Genomic DNA, 9,481 nt, shown 5'->3' with positions numbered 1-9,481 from the left:
TGATTCTTTGGGGGAAGTGACCACTGTTTAAAATGGCATGGTGTTGCTTTAAATGCACAGTGCTGACTGGGGATGGTGGGGAGAGCATCTGATTTGTTGATAAGCCTCCACTGATGCTTTCTCCTTCTAAATAAGATGAGAAATCTAAGAAATAAGCCTTGAACTAACTAAGGATTGACCAAGAGTTACTATGGCTTTTTATGTTATATGCCATACTTTTCCGTCTATAAGACGCCCCCTTGTATAAAGACACCCCCCCCCCCAATTTTGGGGGGCTAAATTTTAAGAAAATGAGGGGAGATGGGCCAAAGTTGTTGCCCCTCTCCCCCCATGCAGCTGTGGGCAGGAAACACTTCCTAGATCGTTTCCTGGGCGTAGCGGCATCGGGTGAATTTGCACTTCCTCCAGTCATCCGGTTTGCAGGAGCACAACCTCCCCCGATGCCGCCACACACGGGAAACAATCCAGGGAGTGCTTACCATGCTCAGCGGCATCGGGTGAATTTGGGCTCCTGCCAAAGAGCTGGCTGGCGGCACGCAGCTTCTCTCCCCCCCCCCCCGACGCAGCTGCGGGCAGAAAACATCCCCCAGATCACTCCCCGCTCACTGCGGCAACTGGCGAAACCGTGCTCCCATCAACCGAATGGCTGGCGGTGTGGTGCTCCGCTCTCTCCCCCCCCCCCCGTGCTACTATCCGTGTATTGGATGACCCCAGTTTTTTGATGTGATTTTTGAGTCAATAAACCTCATCCAATACACAGAAAAATATGGTAAATAAAATCAAAACATGAGTTTTAAAATGTAATCCTATACTCTTTTACCTGTTAGTAATGGTTGGTCTCCACTAGGGTTGCCATATTTCAAAAAGTGAAAATCTGGACACAAAAGTTGTTGAGTTTTGCCCAAAGTTGTTGAACATTTTTTCCAAAATCTAAAAAAAACCCCACATTAAATTCACCAGATATAGACTTCTGACATGGGTTTGCCATATGTCCAGATTTTCCTGGACATTTTGGCAATTTTTGTCTGGACACTGTTTACGACTGCCATATTCCGGCTATATCCGGGAAATTCTGGACATATGGCAACCCTATCTTCACCAGCCTGCCTACTGACTGGGGTTTGTGTGTGCGTGTGTGTGCTGTCCGTCAGCTTCCTTCTCCTTAGCATCAGTGTTACTCTCTCTTCTTCTTCGCCAAACCTTTATTAGGTATTACAAGTATAGGCAATCATAAAACATCCATATAAAATTTTAAAATATATACAAATAAACAGCCATGTAAAATATGTAATAATGAGCATTTTCATTGGAATTTCTTCCCGATAAATAGTGCCATTCACCACTCTGAGAGATGCTGTTGACAAAAACTCAGCCACCCTTGCAGTTACTCTTATAGAACAGAGCAATAGGAAGATGGGGACAAAAGTAGAATTGGTTGGCTCCACCAGGCATAGCCTCTGACTCCACTTATTGTTGGGGTCCCTGCCTTCTCACCAGTCCCTTCTAGAAAACACTAAAGGAAAGAGAAAGTGGGATACTACCAAGGATCTTCCAACCCAGAAGCTCTGGAGGACAAGACAACATCACAAGGTTGTCCCATATCACGGGACACAGATCTTATCCTACAAAGTTCTGAATATGGTGTTAATCTGACTTGGTCATCAATAGGAACCAGTACCTTTTGCTAAGTGAGGTTTTGATAATATACATCTTTTGAATGTTCCAATCAGGTTTCTTTTATAACAGCTATTTCCCCAGTTTTCCACCATCATATTACTGAAAAGGTTTTATTGAGCTGAACAGCTTCTTTGGTTTGTTGGCCTTCTTCTTCAGTACCCAGGTGGTGGAGGCCAACTATTGCAGAACCAATTAGGTGACACAGAAAACCTTTTAAATATGACAGATTTATTGCAAATAATGTTATTCTAAACCCATGTATAAAGTTGGATTTGTGTAAGAAAGCTGCTCCAAGGATCTGGAGGAATTCCCCCCTGGCTCTGGATTTAAGAGTTCTGAAATTTCCCAAGTCCTTCAAGGTGGGTGGGAATTAATTATTATGGTTTCATTTATGCAGCACTCTGTGCTATTCAAGTAAGTTAGCGAGTGAGTCTGTAGGAAGTTAGTGAGTGAATATGTGAGTGTATCCCTTGGGTAAGGCATGTAATCATTAAGTCACAGATACAACCCACTGATATTATTAGTATTATGAAAAATCTAGGAAATAAGGATTGAACTGACTAAGGATTGACCAAGAGTTACTATGGCTTTATACTATGTAAATAAATCAAAACATGAGTTTTAAATTGTAATCCTAAACTCTTTTAACCTGTTAGCAATCCTTAGTGAGCTCAGTAGGGCTTTCTTCTGAGTAGATCTGCATACACTTACTGAGGGTAATTTCAGTGTATATCAGGTACCCCCAACCTGCAGCCCTCCAGATGTTTTGGCCTACAACTCCCATGATCGCTGGTTAACAGGAACAATGGTCAGGGATGATGGGAATTGTAGTCCAAAACATCTGGAGGGCCGAAGGTTGGGGGTGCCTGGTGTGTATCTTCAGTCAAAGCTGAAGGAGCCAGATTCAGACCCAGTGAAAGCAAATCTATCCATCCACATTTCTAGTGCAACCTTTCTCAGCGTGGAATATGCAGGATTATCTGGTTTTTAAGTATCTCAAAACAGCCATGTGAGTTGGGCAAACTGAAAGGTCACTTGATAACCTTCATGAATTAGCAGGGATTTGAACCTAGATTTCCAAGCCTATTCCAAGCCATAACCTATGATAATTACCGATACAAGAGACACTGTAGATTGTATTTTATTCAGAATTAGGAATAATTTTGCACCCTAAATGCACCAGAGGTTTTCGAAAGAAATCAGATAATAGAAGGGTTGTTTAACTGTCACCTACATTGTTTGGAGACATTTATTGAATTATGTGGTTTAAAATGCAGAATTATTTTTATGATGGTTAGTAGTATAATTAGATTCTGAATGCGGAATTTATCTCCTCCTTAACCATGATCTGGAGCCAAGAACAAACCTGGGCTATAGACTGTGGTGAAGGAGCGGAATTTTCCAACTTTTAAAACAGAAGGACTTCTAATATTTATTTATTTGTTAAATTTATAACCTGTCTTTCCTCCCAAAGCAGCTCAGGGGGGCAAACGCGCAAGGGATAAAGTGAAACCTCTAAAAGCGATTCTGATACAGATGCAAAGTGGGAAAGATCTTTACTTAGAAGGCTTTTTGGAAGAGGAAGGTGATGAAAAGGCAACAGAAATGGCACATGTCTGATATTTAAGGGGAGGGGATTCCTACACTAAAAACCCAATTCCAATCTTGCGTAGAATGGATGTGCTGATAAGGCACTCACCTGCAGTGCATAGGGATGGATTAGCCGTATAAGAGGCGAGACAAGCTTTTAGGTATCCTGGTTCAAAGCAGTATAGGGCTTTATACACCAGAACCAGCACCTTGAACTTAGCCCTGTAGCTAACTGGGAGCCAGTGCAATTCTTGCAGCAGCAACAGCAGCAGCAGCAGAACATGGTAGTAATACCCTGCTCTGGTGAGCGGTCAAGTCCCTGCATTTTGCACTAGCTGCAGTTTCTGGATCACCCTCAAGGGCAGCCCCACACAGCGTGCATTGCAGTAATCCAACCTGGAGGTTATCCATGCATGGCTACCCTGGTCATCATGGATGCCTTGAAGCCCCGATAGAACACTAAAGGCAGCCTCAGCATGGCTGTTGAAATCATCCAGAACCATTGTTCTGGGCACTTCCAACAGCACACCTGTCACCAAAGAGTCATTTCTATGCAGAGAGGAAAGGTTAAAATGTTTGTGGGTTTCTTTTAAAGCCATTCCCAAATTAAGGGTGTGTGTGGAATTACTGGCGGAAGACTAAATTTGACTGCAGATCTACCTGCCTTTCTGACCATCAGTTCATTTTAGAAACCTGACACAAGAGCGTCTGCCTTCCACACAGGTGCGCTAACAGTGGAAGATGCTGAAAAGCATTTTTAAATCGCACGGGTGAAATTGGGCAGAGCAGGACATTGCAGCACAAATTGAGGCTTGTACAGTGGTACCTCAGGTTACAGATGCTTCGGGTTACAGACTCCGCTAACCCAGAAATAGTACCTCGGGTTAAGAACTTTGCTTCAGGATGAGAACAGAAATCGTGCTCTGGTGGCATGGCGGCAGCAGGAGGCCCCATTAGCTAAAGTGGTGCTTCAGGTTAAGAACAGTTTCAGGTTAAGAACGGACCTCCGGAACGAATTAAGTTCTTAACCCGAGGTTCCACTGTATTAGAAATCAATCTACAACTAAGTTACAATCCAAAGTGCACAGAGTGCCAGCTACATCTAGTGGCTGCAGGTAGGTTACTGCAAATTTCCCACAGGCACAGCCATGGCCTGTCATCTATCATGTTAAATTACTCCTATTTCATTTGAACTATGTAAAACTCGACTTGAGATCAAAGATACTCTGGATTTAATGTCCCAAGAACGCATGAAATCTCCTTGACATATATGTACGATGCTTTAGACTCTATTTTAAAAAGGGTCATGCTTGACTGACAGTCTTGGCAACTGCTGGAAAAAGCCGCAGCTTTTAATGAACATCCGTTGCAGTGAGAGAAAACCAGCCACGGAATGGTTAATATACCAATGAACAAAAAGCTGTGGCATTCCGAGTTGCCTGCCTAGTTTCTCTTTGTTTTTGTTATATCTAGAAACTCCTGGTACTGCTAAGTAAAATATCCTGTTTAAAATATGCTGTTGTGTCTGTCTTTGATGTAGTGAAACGAAAAGCTATACTGGAGCAATAGGATTCGTCTTTCAAAAATGACAGGTGTTAAGAAAAGCAGTTGGAGCCACTAAGAACTGAGCTAACCCTTAGAAGTCATACCCCTTCATTTACATACGCTTGCTCCTTGGTCATGGAAGTGTTTGGCATTACATGGAAAAGGATGGTTGGTTCAACAGGTGAATGAATATAAGAGATAAGTTTAATGAATCCAGTGTGCGTAAACTTGGGTAGCTTTAACACTAACAAAAGTACAATCACATGGGACCCCCAATCCAAAACAGGCTCCTTACCTAAATGGAGCCCTCACATTGGTTTCCTGCTGAAAATCTCCTCCCCAGTTGATATTTGCCTCAGAGGTCCCCTTTGAGGCCAGATAGCAGTGGGGAAAGTTGCTTCTCAGCAAGAAACAGATGTGGGCCTCCAACATGGGCCATTCTGGAGCGGGTCCCCACTTGGCTCATTTTCCATCAGTATAAAGCCCTAGAGGCCAAATGACATGTTTACAGGAACAGCATGTTGAGGACTGGCCACACCTCTTAAGAGCATATGAAGGGCTTGCTGGATGAAGCCAATGGCCCCTCTACTCCAGCATCACAGGGGCAGCCAGATGCCTGGGAGAAACTCACAAGCAAAAGGGCCCTCTCCCCTCCTGCAGTTTCCAGCAACTGGTATTCAGAAGAATTACTGCCTCCGACCATGGAGACAGAGCATCACCTTCATCATGGCTAGTAGCCATTGATTGAAGCATCCTCCCTGGATTTGCCTAATCCTTTTTTAAAGTTATCAAAGTTGGTGACTATCACTGCCTCTTGTGTGAGCGAGCACCATATGCAAGAGCTGAGGGATGTCCCTGGTATGGGGGGGGGGAGGAGGGAGGGATGGAAGGGGGTGGGGAAAAGGGGGGGGAAATAATGTATGTGATTATATGGTTTGATAATTTGTTATGTTGAAATTGCTTAATAAAAATACTTTAAAAAATACTTTTAAAAACTATGCAAGGGGCATACCGCCCTGAAACTTCCAACATTTAGCTTCAATGGACATCCACGGATTCTAGCCTTATGTGGTGGAAAAAACTTTTCTCTGTCTGCTTTCTCCATGCCATGCATCATTTTATAAAGTTATATCACATTACCTCCAACTCACCATTTCTCTAAACTGAAAAGTCCCAAATGTTGCCACCTTTCCTCATAGGGGAGGGGGTGTTGATCCATCCACTTGATTATTTCATTGGCCCATTTCTCGACTTTTTCTCCAACTTCACAACATGCTTTTCGATGTGAGGCAACCAGAACTATAAACGGTGTTCCAAATGAGGTCACGTCATAGATTTGCGTAACGGCAGTATGCTATTGGCAGTTTTATTTTCAATTCCTTTTCTGATAATCCCCAGCATGGGGACCTTGATGCAGATTGGCAGCCCGGCCCAGGGAGAAAGGGTTTTAGAAAACAACAACCCTGCTTCTGTGCTGCAGCCCCAAATCTAGATCACTGATGCTATTGTTAAAAAAAGTAAGTAAGAAGCACGGTCACTCCTAAGCATGCTATTACTGCACTGGGTCATTTGGCTTTGAGTTAGTATATAAACCCCAATTTCCAGATTCAAAGTGCTATGGGCTAAATCAACTGCACCAAAAGAACTGAAACTTTTTAAAAATTTATTATAGGGATCAACTAATCCAGGAGTACATTGAAAGGTAAATGTCACATTGGCCAGAATCATCATTTCTTCTCTTTCAGGCCCAGTTTTCCACACAATTATCATAGTCTAGTTAGGTATTTGCCTAACATCTCTATATGGCTCCTTTTGTGTGGAGGATGGGGAGAAAGGAATTCTTTTCATTGAATTCCGATCTACATTCCACAAGGTGGCACCAATGCCTAATATATTCAGGCATGAAGAAGAGTGTTTACATTTCAAAGCTGACCACCCATAACAGATTAGGGGATTAATATTTTGCTCTAAAGGATCTGGCCTTTACTGTTGACATCAATTTATGTGCCGCGTAGGCTTTTGCAGTTGTAAAAGTCATCCAGACTATAAACTGCACAATAGATGTCACCTTCTTCTTAGTGTGTCTCCCTTGAGCACCTCATAAACAGCTGTGAGCAGCTAACTGTTCTTGCCAGCTGCATGGCAACAGCGAGACGTCTTTCTCAGCACCAGCAAAAGTGGCTGTCACCGCTCGCCGCAAGAGAGCGACGCTGTTTTATTATTCATCAGCACCTATTTTCTTAACAAGTGTCTCTTGTGCTGCTTCTGCGCACGGCTTATCGTTGATCTCCATTGCAAATAAAGCGCCGTGTCTATTTATGGCCAAGGCTTAAAGAACAGTAGAGCTCATGTACCATATGAGAACTTTTTGAAAAAGAGCCAAAGTACAGAGGTCAAGTTTCCTGTGCTATAAGCAACTTAAACAGGAACGTAACACTCTTTCCCCTAGCCTAGTTTGCAAAATAATCTGGCAATGGCTGGCAAACTAGGTCACTGCTCACATCATAATTATACACTTTGGTCTAGTGTAAATAAGTGGTTTAAAGTTATTATTATTTTTATTATTAGAGAAGGTTACAGAAAATATTATGGAGCACCTTGGACCTGATCTGTTCTCCCAGAAGTTGAGGAGTTAAGCTCTGACGCTTCCCAAACTTCAGTTCAGAGACAGGGTTCATGAAAATGTTTGCAAAATGTTGCTTTTCAACTGTATGTGAACCTGTGTTGTGACTTTATATACTGTTACAAAACAAACACAAGAGTAATCCAACTCCCAGTATATTTTAAGCTTCTCTAGAAGCTTAGGGTTGCTTTATATGGAAAGATCTGTGAAGGTTATAATTCTAAAAGCAGTGAATGGAATTTACTACCAAGTAATTGTACACAGGATTCTGCTGTAGGTGTACCTTTGAACTATCATATATCATATGGAAACTCAAAAGAGCCAATATTGGCTATATCTCCCTATCAAATGTACACTCACTGGAAAAATCTGAGCTTGTGGCCATGTAATACGTGAAATTGCTCTCCCTTTAAATAAATTTACAAAAGCCCTAAATATTTTTTGAAAAAACACTTGATAGCAGAGTTTGACAGCTTTGTAGCACCTGATAAACTTAAACTTATTATGCAGTTTGCTGCATGTAAACAAGAAGTTTTTCCTTGTATGATCAAGAGGCGCCAATTATTGAAGGATCTCCTACCTAAACAATTACCTAGACATAACTTTATAGTTCTTTGCTCGATCAGTCACCAAAGAAAGCAGAACTATCCCATGAAGTTTACGCGGAGTATTTAAATTCCAATAGTACGCCTTCTAGTTTAAAAACATGTTGTTAAGTAATGTTAGACCCCTAAGTTGCTTTAGTAGCCAGGTAACTATTTTTTAGAAGTATAGAATGTCAGCCATCTTGGATCCACACACTTTCCTAGCCAAATACCCCAAGCCATCCAGGTCAAAACTTGACCTCTGTTAAGTCCAAGTCAAAGATGCAGATTAGAGAGCCTTAAAATAAACTGATGCAAGGTTTCAACACAGCTATACCTGTATTCCTGTAAATAGTACATGCAGACAAAAATATAAAATCCTAATGTAATGGTAAGATGGCTGGAAGCAATTACTGCTTGAAACCAAGCATGGACAACCCCAAATATTGATTATTTGCTTATGTCAATGCACTTGTTCTCAGTTGCCCTTGCCATCCCATATTCAATGATTTTGTTGATGCACAAGCATAAACCATGGGGAAAATTTTGAATTATCTTCATATGGAAGACTTAGAAGAACCAAAATAAGTTCTAGTCCAGTTGTTCTCTCTCTCAAGCCACAGCCACCTATCCCAAGGCCACATGGCAGAGAACAGGTGCAGGGCACCTGGAAAGAAAAAAATGTTGATGGGCGACAAAGGCAAGCCTTGTGTTACAACAGAAAAAGTACGGAAACCCAAGACACACACCCAAGCTGACTGCCACAGATCTAGATGCAGTTATAAGAATGGCTGGCCAGCTAACCTTTTTCTATTTTATAAATACAGTACAAGAGAGTTCAAACCCAATAATTCTTCTGTTCCCAGAAGGTTTTCCCACATGGAGTCTTGAACCATGACATGCCACCACATCTGTATTGGAAGTTACTATGAGACAGGGGGACAGGTCTAAACTTGTTGCACATATTTCAGTTTTAGTCTACAAGAGAGTTTGGTGAATGAGGGGTCAGGTCAGCGCATTCAATTGCTGTGACCTTGTAAAAAAAATGTGATTAAATCCATTGTCAAAGACACCACCTTTACTCATATTACTACTGAAACAGCATTTCACCTGATCCTAGCTATTGTTGGGGGGGAAATAGCGCCTACTCTTGCCTTAATGTATATACACAGTTTCTGCTCTTCTATGCCAAAATGTGGAAGTTATTCATTTTTGGTGTCAGGATTCACCTTCTAGACAGGAAGACTCGTTTAACTTTGCCCAATGAAAACATTTCCCACCAAAGTTCTCCTTCTTTTCTTTCTGCCCAATGAAAACTCATGGAATGCAAGGGGTTTTTTTGGTTATCATTTGCTAACAGCGTTAGATGCTAAAGAGGGAACAAAACCTGTCTTTTGTTGAACCCTTCTGGATGACAGCAAATATATTTACATGAAGAATCAAGTCTTATGGATAAGATAAG

Source organism: Podarcis muralis, chromosome 3 (genome assembly GCF_964188315.1).
Source record: "Podarcis muralis chromosome 3, rPodMur119.hap1.1, whole genome shotgun sequence".
NCBI lineage: Eukaryota > Metazoa > Chordata > Lepidosauria > Squamata > Lacertidae > Podarcis > Podarcis muralis.
This window is presented reverse-complemented; position numbering follows the sequence as displayed.